Raw genomic sequence first — 14,896 nt, forward strand, 5'->3', positions numbered from 1 at the left:
CTGTTCATGCTCCCAATAGAGTAATACCAGGTTCGCTGAATTCAATGGTTTGCATTCACGTATGAAACAAAATCAAGCATTCTCAGATTATTATAGAAAATAAGACTTTGAAAAATAAATACTTATATCTACTAATTTTACCAATATTTTATCTTTGTTTATACAGGATACTCAGTTTTTTCCCAACCTTCTTCACCAAAACAGATCTAGAAATTGACAATAATCAACATTGTCACATGGGCTGGCTCTCAAGGTTATCTACTGTCTCTTAACTACAAAATCTGAAATTAAATGTTAGGTATTTCATAGGATGCTTACAATGCATTTTTATATTTACCATCAAATCCTATCACTTCTAGATTCACATTACAAGTATCTTATTGAGTTTTTGTAAACACACGTCAGGATAACTACCACTAGGTATGCACAATATTGTAAACACACATCATATACTGATCAAATCTTAGTTTAATGAACTTACATAAATCCTTCAATTTTTATTTCTACTATCACATTCATACATGGAAACACTACAAAGATAAATTTCCGTGAATTTCTAATTAAGAAAATGGTTGTCTTCAGAAAAGATATAAAATGAACTAACAGTATCCCGTGACAACAGTGTTCCCTATTCAATATAAGAGGCTGCCAGTGATTTGATCTTTCTGAAAGAGTTGTAAACATTGTAGAGGCTGCGCAGTTTGTGCAAGTGGCATTTTAGCCTGTGATCTAAGCCCTTTAAAAAAATCTAATAATTTTAATAATACCTTGACATTTTTTAAAAATCAAGGTACTTTTTATGATCAACTCTCTACAGAAATGGAGTATTCACCTAGTCTCCTCTATTGCAAGAGTCTTCTTTTAAAATCACTCTAACTACCATTGCACTTTCCCCTTTTTTGGGAGGCAGCCGACAAAAAAAAAAAAAAAAAAAAAAGATATTTTCTCTCATTGTTCCTTCCTGCCTGACGAAGGACTCGGCCAAGTTTGGTTGGTACTGATAGGGTGCCACAGACCACCCTCTCCATGTTTTCATCGTAGATGGTCAAGGAGTTTAAAAATCACCAGCAGTCACCTCCTGAAAGAAAATGTTAAGTTTTAATTTCTATACCAAGATTGTATTACAATAGGCATTTTAGCCTTTCATTCTTACAGATCAAACTAAACTAATAAAAAATAAAAGGTTTTATGAAACTCTAAATAAACATAAACATATAGAATAGGAATAAATATAACCATAATCTGAGAAGAAAGCATTCTTAAAAAGTTACCACTGATTTTAAAAAGCTTTCCTTACTGGGCTATTTTTCCCTGTTGGAGCCCTTGGGCTTATAGCATCTTGCTTTTCCAACTAGGGTTGTAACTTGGCTAGTAATAATAATAATAATAATAATAATAATAATGAGATGGTAAGAACAACTCCAATACTCTAAGATACAAATGCAATGACAATTTCAGTTGAAAATCTATCGCTGCCACCACACTTCAGGACCAATTTAACTAAATTTCATTTTATCATAATGTTCAGTTTTGGGTATTCTAATTAAATAGTTTCCTTAGCTTTAACCAACAGAAACTGCCAAGTGATAGACAAGCCTTTAGCACTGATATCACAGACTAACATAAGGTCTGTCATCCTCCTCTTAGCCAAGATAGAAAAACGGGCAGTAAAATATAGCAGCTTTTGAGTCTGCTAGGTATTACGATAAGCGGGGAACGCTAGTTAAAAAGACGAGAGAGCAAGGATTTTCCCACTGCTTCCTAGTGCCACAACAATTCAAGGCAACATTATATTCACAATTAAAAACATCGACGCCATTTCACTCTTCTTTCTCCCTGTTATCCCTATATCAATGAGTCCGTTGCTGCAACTGACATGGTTTATAATTTGATATTGTTTTCCCAATTGCATGCCCTAGCAGTCATCAACCACAGTTATTAACGGTGGGCCTAGCCTTTGAATTAGTAGTCCAACTGCAAGGCAGCATTTCTCAAAGTTATTAGCGGTGGGCCTAGCCTTTGAATTAGTAGTCCAACTGCAAGGCAGCATTTCCCAAAGTTATTAGCGGTGGGCCTAGCCTTTGAATTAGTAGTCCAACTGCAAGGCAGCATTTCCCAAAGTTATTAGCGGTGGGCCTAGCCTTTGAATTAGTAGTCCAACTGCAAGGCAGCATTTCCCAAAGTTATTGGCAGTGGGCCTAACCTTTTACTATAAAGCAAAATTGCAAGTCAGCAGCTGTCCTATTGGTTGTTTTCCACGACACACAGGCCGTACGATGGTAGTATTCTTACACCTCTACCCCAGGGCACATCGACACCATCTATTACTTTGGAAAAAATATATTTTGACCATACAGTACGATCGAGTTACAATCTTGGTGAATGTCGTCTCATTTTCCTACCATTAAGATGTATTTAAAACTGCTCAACATATTGTTAACAGACCTGTTTTGATTTATGATTTTGGCCCTTATTGCCTGGGCACTTGGAGCCGTTTAGTATCCGAGGTACAACAGAAAAAAAGCCCACAATTATATAAGTGGTAATAGCTGAGAGGTTGGACAGCAAAGTGGACTACATAATTTTAATTCTCAATATACATGTAATTATAATGGACTAACATACTTGACAATAACTACATTGCATTGGGCGCTGTCAGTCTGTCAGGAAAAAGCCAGTCTTGAAATATGCAAGCTTTAAAAATATATAACAACTGCTGTAAAAAATAAAAAGTTTGATACCCTAATGTATAAGCAACCATAATACCCTAAAGAATGAGCCACAAAAACTTTGAAAAGTTTGTCACAGTCGAGTTGGAAGTTCTTGACTGTGCATGAACGTTTCCGCAATCTCCCTGAATTTGCCGACTTAATTGTCTGATGAGAAGTTTCCAGCTTCTTCCATGTCTATCAACATACCCAGGAACTCTTATCTTCCTGCTTGGGCTCGAGATTGGATTTTCCCAATATCAAACCATTGTTCTCTAGTCTCCACTCGTGCCACGCTATTCGATCTCATTTATCATCCTCTTCTTTTTTTTATTTTTATAGTTTATAAATGAAAACTCTATTTTATTATTGTGACTGTTCTTAAACTATTCTATTTTAATTTTTCATTACTTCACTTGTAGTTTATTTCCTTGTTCCCTTTCCTCACAGGGCTATTTTTCCCTGTTGGAGCTCTTGGGTTTATAGTATACTGCTTTTTCAACAAGGGTTGTAGCTTACCTAAAAATAATAATAATAATAATAATAATAATAATAATAATAATAATAACAATAATTGATCACGATTCTCAGATCACAGTGAAAAGAAGTCTTGTCATGATCCAGGAGTAGATGCCTCTGAGGATGAAAGGATCCCCCAATCGTCACGATACTTAAACAGGCACATCTCATTTGAGTGGGCAAGAGAAAAGAAGAGCGTGGACACTCTACGAACACTTAAGGAGTGGCAGATACTACAAAGCACAAAGCCTTGAAATACTCTTCTGAAGACGAAGCAAGGGGTACAACCTACATGAAGTTTTCTTTCCTGATGGTAGACCATACGATACTTGCCGTCTCCGCCCTTAAACATGTAATGGTCTTGACCTGCTGAGGGATGGTTTAGACAGACCTAAGAGGGATTAGTTTACACGTCTATTATTTACAACAGCATACAACACAATGCATGTACAGGGAACTCGATTCTCAATGACTAGGCCTTCTAGGAGCGGGGGTTATCAGGCACTGCTGACCAGTACAAAAGGTATCTAGAGAGGATGTATTCTCAGTACGCACTGTCCCTCCCTCATATACACGGAGAGAGAAGTTCTATAATAGGGACAATTTTGTTAGTCATTGTTTTAATGAAAAGTTGTGTAAGTTCTCAAACATGACAAATTCGAAGATAATTTGTATTTTTCCTAACCATACAAACCTTAGCTATTTACAGAGGGTTACCTTTTAGCGCAGCTGAAATGGCGAGCCATTAGAATTTAACGAGGGTGTATTACCGGGGTAGGGGAGGGGTAGCTAGCTACCCCTCCCCCCCTCACACACACATGAATGCTCACTTTCACTTAGAGGTAGGACTTGTCTTGGGGGACAGGGCTGGCGGGCAAATATGTGTAAATAGCTAAGGTTTGTATGGTTAGGAAAAATACAAATTATCTTCGAATTTGTCACTTGTTCCGTAACCGAAATACAAACCACGCTATTTACAGAGGGTGACTTACCCCTTAGGTAGGGTGGAAAGTCCCCAGCCATACTGGCTTTGGCTTTACCCGGGGACTCAGAATCCGAGTGAGTCGCACTCGAGAAAAGGGGTCCCTGCACCTCACAAGTTCCTTGCTCCGCAAGGAACCATGTGGCCTACGTAAGCTTGTGTGTGAAGGAAGAAGTGTGACCCGTCCTAGGCAGTTGACCTGGAGTTCCAGAAGGAACTCTGGGTTAGGACGTTCCCAATACCACCTCGTCAGGGTATGGGGGACGCGACAGTATTGACTCAATACTCGGAACACAAGGAAGCATGGTTTACCTGCAGAGGTTCGAGGTCAGCTATGCAGAGACCAGGATGCTGCTTCCCCGTAGAGGGGATGATGAAGAAAGAAGTAAGGGCCAGACATACTTCTTTCGTTCATGCAGACTAAAACCTGATAACAATGCCCTCAACCTTCTGCTACCTGTCCAAAAGGAGCCTGAGGTTAGACCAGCTGTTGTGTAGCCACCACAGAGCGATAGAAAACGTATCGAGACTCCTGTGGGTCACGCCCTGCAGGAAGCGGGCTGCGAAGGTCATTAGACGCTTCCAGACTCCAGCTTGTAGCACCTGCGTCACAGAGTAGTATTACTCGAAGGCGAGGGACGTTGCAATGTATCCAACATCGTGCTGTAGGGCGACGTGACGGGGGAGGGTCTGGAGACAGGTCGAGATGAATGTCCTTGAGTCCGGGCTGAAGAGGTATACTGGTGACTCTCCCCCATATCCTCCTTGTGCTCCCAAATTGGCTGCAACTGAGGACAAACTGCTGCTGTTCCCAGCGCTAACCTCTCGATTCCTTTACTGGCAAGAAAGAGAAGGTCTTGGGACATCAGATATAGAATGGAGACTCGAAATCTTGAATGAATCGGACCGAAGGGCCGGGACCCCCAGATTCTGAGTCTAGCTAACAACTCAGGAGCGAGCCTGAATGTTGCCTTCCCCTCTTCCTTAGAAAGGGGGGAGTAGTAAGAGACCAAGAAGATTGCTTACACACTGGCCGTGGCCAGAGTGAGCAGAAGACCCAAAGCGGAATACAATCCGAGGCCTGTCGTAAAGGGTCTTGAGAAGATCTCTTAAAGGACTAAAAGTCCGAGCCATGCTCCAAGTTGGAGGTCTTCCTCCGACTAGGGCAGGGACGAGCGTAGCTTCGCATGAGCGAGGATAGATCCAGCGGGCAGGAAAAAGTTATTCCTTTAAGCCTGAAGGTCAGGGAAAGGCTGAGCGACAGGCTTCATTGCCGAGAGCGGAAAGGAGTTTCCTCCCGCCAAAAGGCAATAAGACCGTTATTGCTGGAGAAGAGGCCTCAAGGGAAGAGGTATATCTCCCACGGCACCAACCACCTTAGACTCTTCACTTTGCCTGGGAGACCCCTGTGGATGACTATTGCAGATGACGCGACCTCCGTACCGCGACTGTAGCGGGTTGTCTCTTCTTGAGGAGGAGGCGTAGTGTCTCCAGGCATGAAGCCGAAGCGACCCCCCGGTTCGGGAGAGATGTCGCAGTGTGGTTGTTTGAGTAGTCTGCGCCGTGGGAGAAGCTCTCCCGGGAGTTCCGTCAGGGGAAGCAGAGGGTCCAGAAACCGTTCTGCGCATAGTCCCAGTGGAGCTCTCCCATTGAAAGGTTGAAAGACAACCTGGTCTTGTTGAGACCCATTGTCCACAGACAAAAGGGAGGGAAGACGCAGGCGTCGAAGTTGTCCCACCATCACCGGAATGCATCTTGCCAGAGTCTCGGGGTCTGAGACTGGGGGGAAGAATAGCGGAAGCTTGAGGTTCCAAGCTGTTGCGATCAGGTCCCCCAGACCAGTACTTGCTGGTTACCCAAGGTCAAAGACCCCCAGGTACACTCTCTCTACGAGGCTCTGCTCGGATAGTCAGAGAACATTCCCCTGCCTGGAATGAGAGAGCTGATGGTGGTATTGAGAGAATCTCAATCATCCCGGTATCTCTACTGCAAGATGTGAAGGTGTGAAAATGCGTCCCCTGCTGGTTAGAATACGCCAGAATCATGAAGTCAACGCGCACGGGACGACTCGGCAGGAGCTGTAGGATCTGCAGAGGGGCCAGACTAAGGCCCCTAAGCCTGCCTGAGTGATGGAGAGGTATCCTTCAGGTCTTGACCATAGGCCTGGACCGGAACATGCCCCCCCCCCCCTTTCCTTTGACGAGTCCGAGAACAGCATCAAGAATGTGGGGAAAGGACGAGAATATCCACCACCATCAAGAGGCTCCATAGGTCAACACCCATTGCAGGTCTAATAGTTCCGCTGGTCCCATAGGGGCCAGGAAGTCTGGTTAAACATTGCCTGAAGCCACCGGAACTTGGATCGCCCCACATGGAACTTATCCTGAGGCGACCGTTCGGACTATAGACGGGTCAATGAGGAAAGGAGAACTAGGAAACGTTCCAAGGTAGGGCTGAAAGCTCTGCTTGACTGAGAACAGGTACTGCGACTCTCCTCAGTCTTGCCACAGTCAACCGAAAGGAAGGCTCGGAGGATGTGGTAACAGAATCTGGCGTCCCCAGGTGGTCACCCATCCAAGTACCGACGTTGCTTAACCTCGCTGGACGGATGAGAAGCGGGGTTTCCAACGTGGTAAGGCCGTTGACTCAATATCATGGCCAGATACTCCAGATGTTGAGGCAGAGGAAGAGAAGGCTCCAAGCAAAATACCATGAGCCCACACTCATGGTAAGCATCCGGAAGCTTGTCCCGGCGCTGAAGAAGGTCGAACCCGAGCCTACCGGAGTTGACCAGCCCTCCAAACAGCAGAGGAGGCGGAAGCCTGCACCTGAGCGGCCAAGAGGAAGGCAGGGAGAGTTCTCTGGGGAAACAAACCTGCTATGCCACGGCGGGATAGCCACACTGCATCATAAGCAGGAATACTTGCAGTCTAGGCTGAATTCGACGAGCACCCTGGAAGATGGATGGAATGGAAACTGAAAGTACCCGTCCTTCCGATCTGGGGTTTAAGGAGTCCTGTCGCTTCGTTACCAGTCTGATCGATTCTGCTGGTCTACGCTGGCCGAAGTTTGTTCGACAAACTTGATCAGGGCTGAGAGGTCGACTACGGACATCCCCTCTCAGATCCTTCCTTACAAGAAAGGATCGACTGAGGAGGCCGGGGGTGAAGCCGTCGATGATCCTAAAGAAGACCTTCGCCTAAGGTATGGATCATTCTGCCCAACCGGGCAACTCTGCTGATGCTATGGCATAGAGGTTCAGAGACACTGAATTCGCTGACAGAGACGGCAGGCGCGATATCCTTGGCTGATCCCAGAGATTGTGCGGGAATGGGCATCGGGAAGCTGTTATCCGGATGAGTAACCTTAAGCATCCTCCCAGCGAAAAACCTGCAATCCTAGAGTTCGTGAACTCCTTTTAGGACTATGCCCCCCCGGGGGAGTCTCCCGTGCCATCTGTTCCTGACAGCCGATAACTTAGGCCGACGTGGTTGAAAGAAAAGGGCGCTGGAGCCCTGCAGAGTCTGGAAGAAAGCGCCTTGGAGGACTGAAAACGGAAGTCGATTTCCTCCGCACAGCCGCTGTCTAAGTCTCTGTCCTTGGGCACAAACAAACTCTTCTCAAGGATGGAAGGGTGTCTGAGGTCGTCGACCTCCACAAATGAGACACCCGAAGGAAGCCCTCAGTCAGCGCGTCCAGATGGTACAACATCGAGCTTGTCCGCAAGTTAGATACTAAACGACGAAAGGCCAAGGTGCCTGAGCTCGAGAGGAGGAAAGTACCCATGATCTTCCTGTAGCTTCCTTGAACCAAACCTCGGGCCGTAACCGAGGAGAGAAAGAACCTGGTAAGCTCCCAGAGGAAGAGGTAAGCAGTCACCCCTTGTCCGATGGAGAAATCTCAAACGGAAAGCCCCCCCGCCAAAAATCCTTCCAGGGAATGACGGGGAAGGGCTAACCCAGGTTCAGGAAAGAGGAGTGTTGCTCAGATCTCCCTTAAGTTTCTCCTATTCTTGCAAGTGTACGGGGTGAGGCCGTGTTCTGGAAATACGCTCCAGAAGAACTCGCCAGGCTGGCCATGCTGCGAAAACCCCATTGGGAATCGTGGCCGCACTCGCCCTGGAGCTCGCGCGACGGTAATTCAAAGATTTTCTCGTGGGCGAACGTGGAAGCGCCCATGCGCGGTAACGCAAACGAAGGTGAGCGAAGGAGGGCGAGCGTGGTAGGAAGGGCGAGCGTGGTAGGAAGGGCGAGCGTGGTAGGAAGGGCGAGCGTGGTAGGAAGGGCGAGCGTGGTAGGAAGGGCGAGCGTGGTAGGAAGGGCGAGCGTGGTAGGAAGGGCGAGAGCTGGTGGTCAGCGAGCGATAACCCATAGACGAGCAATGGATACTGCAAGAAATAAGCCGACGTTTGTGCGAAGAAACACTGTAGGTTCGCGCGACGGAACACCGTCCGTCCGCGCGATGGAAAACCGTCGGTTCGCGCGTGGGCGAACATTGGAGAGCATGGGCGCGGACGCGCATGAGCGTAGACGTGCAGGCACGTGGGCGTGTGGGCGCGCGGGCGCACAGGCGAGCGGTCGCGCGGGCGAGCGGTCGCGCGGGCGAGCGGTCGCGCGGGCGAGCGGTCGCGCGGGCGAGCGGTCGCGCGGGCGAGCGGTCGCGCGGGCGAGCGGTCGCGCGGGCGAGCGGTCGCGCGGGCGAGCGGTCGCGCGGGCGAGCGGTCGCGCGGGCGAGCGGTCGCGCGGGCGAGCGGTCGCGCGGGCGAGCGGTCGCGCGGGCGAGCGGGCGCGCGGGCGAGCGGGCGCGCGGGCGAGCGGTCGCGCGGGCGCGCAGGCGAACGGTCGCGCAGGCGAGCGGTCGCGCAGGCGAGCGGTCGCGCAGGCGAGCGGTCGCGCGGGCGCGCAGGCGAGCGGTCGTGAGGGTGGGCAGGTGGATGAGCGTGAGTCCGAGGCGGCGAACGCAAGCTTTAGCGCGATGGCGAGGAAACGCGCTGCCGCGTGGGCGAGGAAGACCGCTGGCGATATGGATCAACAAGCGATCGGTGGTGAGCTGGTGAGCGCTAACGCGCAGGTTGGCGATGGAGCATTGTGTTATGCCGACGCGATGGTCGGGCAGCATGCGCAGGAGGGCGGTCGCGCGATGGCGATCAGCATGCGCAGGAGGGCGGTCGCGCGATGGCGATCAGCATGCGCAGGAGGGCGGTCGCGCGATGGCGATCAGCATGCGCAGGAGGGCGGTCGCGCGATGGCGATCAGCATGCGCAGGAGGGCGGTCGCGCGATGGCGATCAGCATGCGCAGGAGGGCGGTCGCGCGATGGCGATCAGCATGCGCAGGAGGGCGGTCGCGCGATGGCGATCAGCATGCGCAGGAGGGCGGTCGCGCGATGGCGATCAGCATGCGCAGGAGGGCGGTCGCGCGATGGCGATCAGCATGCGCAGGAGGGCGGTCGCGCGATGGCGATCAGCATGCGCAGGAGGGCGGTCGCGCGATGGCGATCAGCATGCGCAGGAGGGCGGTCGCGCGATGGCGATCAGCATGCGCAGGAGGGCGGTCGCGCGATGGCGATCAGCATGCGCAGGAGGGCGGTCGCGCGATGGCGATCAGCATGCGCAGGAGGGCGGTCGCGCGATGGCGATCAGCATGCGCAGGAGGGCGGTCGCGCGATGGCGATCAGCATGCGCAGGAGGGCGGTCGCGCGATGGCGATCAGCATGCGCAGGAGGGCGGTCGCGCGATGGCGATCAGCATGCGCAGGAGGGCGGTCGCGCGATGGCGATCAGCATGCGCAGGAGGGCGGTCGCGCGATGGCGATCAGCATGCGCAGGAGGGCGGTCGCGCGATGGCGATCAGCATGCGCAGGAGGGCGGTCGCGCGATGGCGATCAGCATGCGCAGGAGGGCGGTCGCGCGATGGCGATCAGCATGCGCAGGAGGGCGGTCGCGCGATGGCGATCAGCATGCGCAGGAGGGCGGTCGCGCGATGGCGAGCAGCATGCGCAGGAGGGCGGTCGCGCGATGGCGAGCAGCATGCGCAGGAGGGCGGTCGCGCGATGGCGAGCAGCATCCGCAGTTGAGGGTCGCGCGATGGCGAGCAGCATCCGCAGGGTAGACGATAGCGCGATGGCGAGCAGCATCCGCAGGGTAGACGATAGCGCGATGGCGAGCAGCATCCGCAGGGTAGACGATAGCGCGATGGCGAGCAGCATCCGCAGGTGTGCGGTCGCGCGATGGCGAGCAGCATCCGCAGGTGTGCGGTCGCGCGATGGCGATCAGCATCCGCAGGTGTGCGGTCGCGCGATGGCGATCAGCATCCGCAGGTGTGCGGTCGCGCGATGGCGATCAGCATCCGCAGGTGTGCGGTCGCGCGATGGCGATCAGCATCCGCAGGTGTGCGGTCGCGCGATGGCGATCAGCATCCGCAGGTGTGCGGTCGCGCGATGGCGATCAGCATCCGCAGGTGTGCGGTCGCGCGATGGCGATCAGCATCCGCAGGTGTGCGGTCGCGCGATGGCGATCAGCATCCGCAGGTGTGCGGTCGCGCGATGGCGATCAGCATCCGCAGTCGAGGGTCGCGCGATGGCGATCAGCATCCGCAGTCGAGGGTCGCGCGATGGCGATCAGCATCCGCAGTCGAGGGTCGCGCGATGGCGATCAGCATCCGCAGTCGAGGGTCGCGCGATGGCGATCAGCATCCGCAGTCGAGGGTCGCGCTATGGCGATCAGCATCCGCAGTCGAGGGTCGCGCTATGGCGATCAGCATCCGCAGGTGTGCGGTCGCGCGATGGCGATCAGCATCCGCAGGTGTGCGGTCGCGCGATGGCGATCAGCATCCGCAGGTGTGCGGTCGCGCGATGGCGATCAGCATCCGCAGGTGTGCGGTCGCGCGATGGCGATCAGCATCCGCAGGTGTGCGGTCGCGCGATGGCGATCAGCATCCGCAGGTGTGCGGTCGCGCGATGGCGATCAGCATCCGCAGTCGAGGGTCGCGCGGTGGCGATCAGCATCCGCAGTCGAGGGTCGCGCGGTGGCGATCAGCATCCGCAGTCGAGGGTCGCGCGGTGGCGATCAGCATCCGCAGTCGAGGGTCGCGCGGTGGCGATCAGCATCCGCAGTCGAGGGTCGCGCGATGGCGATCAGCATGCGCAGGTGAGCTAGTAGCTGGCGAACCATGTTCCTTCAGAAGTGTTGGAGAACGTTGGCGTGCCGGCTGTAACACACGCGGGCGATCCGGAGAATGCCGAGAGACAGGTGATCGCTGGCGAGGTGATGATCGCTGACGAGGTGATGATCGCTGACGAGGTGATGATCGCTGACGAGGTGATGATCGCTGACGAGCAGAAGGCTACGCGTGGAAGCCTGCGTATAGAAGAAGAGTCCTTGACCCCGACCTGAACCGAAGTTCTAGATAGCGAGGGCGAACGTGGGCGCACAGGGCGCGTAACAGGAACCAACAGGAACAGCAGGGATGATCATCATGAAAGCGCTGACGAACAGGAGAGCGCTGATGAGCAGAAGAGCGCCTGTGCGCTAACACTGAGCAGGAGCAGGAGAGAACACAGCAGAAGGGCGCGCAGGGAAACCCTGACACGCAAGGGAAGAACCCCCGTGGGAGACAACCCTTTGTCCCGAAGGGATCGTTGTCCGCCGGGAGACTGATGTCCGTCGGAAGACCGCTGTCCGTCGGGAAGACCGTTGTCCGTCGGGAAGACCGTTGCCCGTCGGAAGACGAGATCAGACTGCTGTCCATCTGCACCAAGGCGGAAGATCGAGAAAAAGGAGTTCTAGGCTGCAAACGGAGATTTAAACGGACGGTGGGCCTTACGGCGAGGGAGGCCAACAGCAACAGAAGAAACCTCCTAAGAGGAGTCTCTATGAGTGTACTCTCTCGTGAACGAAAGAGAAACACTTCGTAGAAGAGACTGGTCAGCCAGTGACCTAAAAGGAGCAATCCTCCGAAGAGGAGCTCCTGCAGTTGCCCAGCCCCTTGAGCGAAACTGCAGGTGTGACCGCTCAGCACCAAGAGCATAGTCGCACGAAAAAAAGGCAAGAGAAGAACCCCCCAAAAGGGGAAAAACTCAAGCCTGGACAGGAAAAGCTTCCCTCGGAAGGAAAGTTACCCGCCCAAGGAGGCAAGCCTCCTGAGAGTTCTAAAATGAACTGGAGAGCTGTCCTTCGTCACGGGAGTACTTCCAGTAGAAGGAGACACGCCCCTGAAAAAAATACAAGGGGGGAGGCAGCAACAGCCGAATCCCCAGGACTCAACAAGACAGCTCACACCGTTGCCATATTACAGAAACGAACTAGATCGATAACTGTAAAAAAATAAAACAAATAATATTAGTACACATTCATTCCCCCGGGAAGGCTTCGAAGAGGAATCCCGAGGGAAAGGAAACAAGAATTACACAACAGGCACGTGCCCTCACAACCACTTACACTCACGGAAGGAGAGCTGTAACCAAAACAGAATTATAACAATTATAATTATGTAACTATGTAATTATGTAATTTAAAAACGAATGAGCACTAAAGAAAGAACGAAAACCCCGAAAGGAATCGTTCTACAAACTGAAAAAAACAACTACAATTAGATTCATAAACTAATTGAGACAAATGTACGGCGTAGCAACCCCCCCCCACACGGAAAGGAAGCTACAAGGGCGTAGTAACACGTAGTAAAAGGGTGAACGATCTCAAGAGAGAGAGAGAGAAAGACATAAGTCAAACTCGATCGCCACCCATAAAATTACGCTGTGGTGGCCTAACTGCCGAGGACTCCACGTAGATATCCTACACTACACACACAACTCTGAAAAGGAAACTTACTTATTTCTATACTCAAATATAAATACAAACATGAAAACATGTTTACATATATATTGAGTAAATGAAAAGTAAGCGATTAAGTAAAGACAAAACAAACAATGGCTGCCAAGAGAGGACCAAGACAGAGACGTCTGTCACAGTCCGAGCCAAAAGTGAAAGTGAGCATTCATCTGTGTGTGAGGGGGGGGGGAGGGGTAGCTAGCTACCACTCCCCCCCCCCCCCCCGCTAACTAGCGCGGGGGTAATACACCCTCGTTAAATTCTAATGGCTCGCCATTTCAGCTGCGCTAAAAGGTAACCCTCTGTAAATAGCTAAGGTATGTATTTCGGTTACGGAACAAATTATTTTTGTTGATGCTGGTGGCAAAGATGACTTCAGAGCCTTAGAAAATTTAGAAAATTGTAATCCTTCAGATTACAGCCCTACACCAGATTTAGGTAAGCATCTAAATGAAGAATTAGTAAAACTTATGTTTGAATTTGATATCTTTTCAAGTGAATGTGGTCAAACTTGAACAATAAAGTCTGGTACAGTATTAATCTAACTTGTGATATCCTAGTAAGAACTCTTTCCTGCTCATATTCACTGAAAGGTTATAAAAGTTGAAAAAATATTATTGAGCTTTCTACCTCTCGGATAATAGTTGGAGGTTATACGCAAATTTTTGAGGTTTAAATGACTTTACGGTATTCAAAACACAACATATTCCAAGTAAAGAAAAGATTTTAAACAAATTTGTTGGCGACGCCTACATTTACACCATAATGAGTTAAACCGTGAAAGCCGAGCTTACAGGAAAATTATGTGGACTACCACCTGAAACATGATGCAACTGATAAGCTTTTGTCAAAACTTCAACAAATACCTTTTGTTTTATGAGAATCATACAATATAATAATCCATCCACATATGCAATATGAGGTTGCTTCAGCTCTGTTACTTCACCAAGTGAAAAGATGTTAGGATTCAGGCTACCAACTCAGTATTCTGCCTCACTAACTAGGGTTTTGCAGCAGAAGGGTCTACAGTATATAAAGAACTCAAGGTTCTATGAGAAGATCTCAAATATGACAAATTCGTAGATAATTTGTATTTTTCCTAGCTATACAAACCTTAGCTATTTAATAGGGTTATTACTTTTGGCCTAGCTGAAATGACGAGCCATTTTCTGGGTCGACCTGTGTTCGCCTAGCTGAAATGACGAGCCATTTTCTGGGTCGACCTGTGTTCGCCAGTGAAAAGGTCCTTCTTGTCACTTTTCTGATATAAATATATTCAAATATACCAGAAAAAGGTAAAGCATTGGAATGCAGAGGTTACTACCCTCGCGCGAGCACCCTTTAGGGCATCGTGTATAAAGAAAGGCCGTGTGATAACCACTATTCACAGGTTGTGAATAGTGGTCAATATATTCAAGAGGGGTGTGCCGTTACAGCGGTCTCCACCGCACCAGCCTGGATCACCCCACCGACGCCCGACACCAGCGCCACCTGACATCCTTCTTTTTGGACTCGTGAAGCATTGCTACCTTTGCTTTGTGTCTGTTGTTTTTGTGCTCTTTTGGATTATTTTCGAGATGGCTGAGGCTCTCCTTACCCCTGCACCAATGTTAAGTACCCTAGATTCTGTTTTCATACTCAGTGTTATGGTATTTTACCTTTTACTCGCGTTTTGCACGTTGTTTGTTAGTGCAGGCTTCGGCCATGGGCAGCCATTAGCGCGTCACAGCTTGTGTTGTTTTTCCCGTTAGTGTTGGGATATATATATATTTATATTTATCGGGTATTCATTTACTACTCATGTTCAAGGTTCAATTGCCCAATTAAGTTTTCATCTGAACCTCTTTTTTAGTTATTATGTA

The 14,896-nt window shown here is 50.2% G+C and overlaps 1 long non-coding RNA gene across 1 annotated transcript in view; it reads right to left on the reverse strand.

Moving 5' to 3' along the window:
• Positions 1-339: 339 nt before the first annotated feature.
• The window catches only part of LOC137633918 (uncharacterized), a 52,082-nt gene continuing 37,525 nt past the window's right edge, over positions 340-14,896 (reverse strand). The window contains exon 4 of the long non-coding RNA XR_011042347.1: positions 340-1,078. This is a non-coding gene — a long non-coding RNA (uncharacterized lncRNA). The remainder of the gene's footprint in view (positions 1,079-14,896) is intronic.

Source organism: Palaemon carinicauda, chromosome 43 (assembly GCF_036898095.1).
Source record: "Palaemon carinicauda isolate YSFRI2023 chromosome 43, ASM3689809v2, whole genome shotgun sequence".
Lineage (NCBI taxonomy): Eukaryota > Metazoa > Arthropoda > Malacostraca > Decapoda > Palaemonidae > Palaemon > Palaemon carinicauda.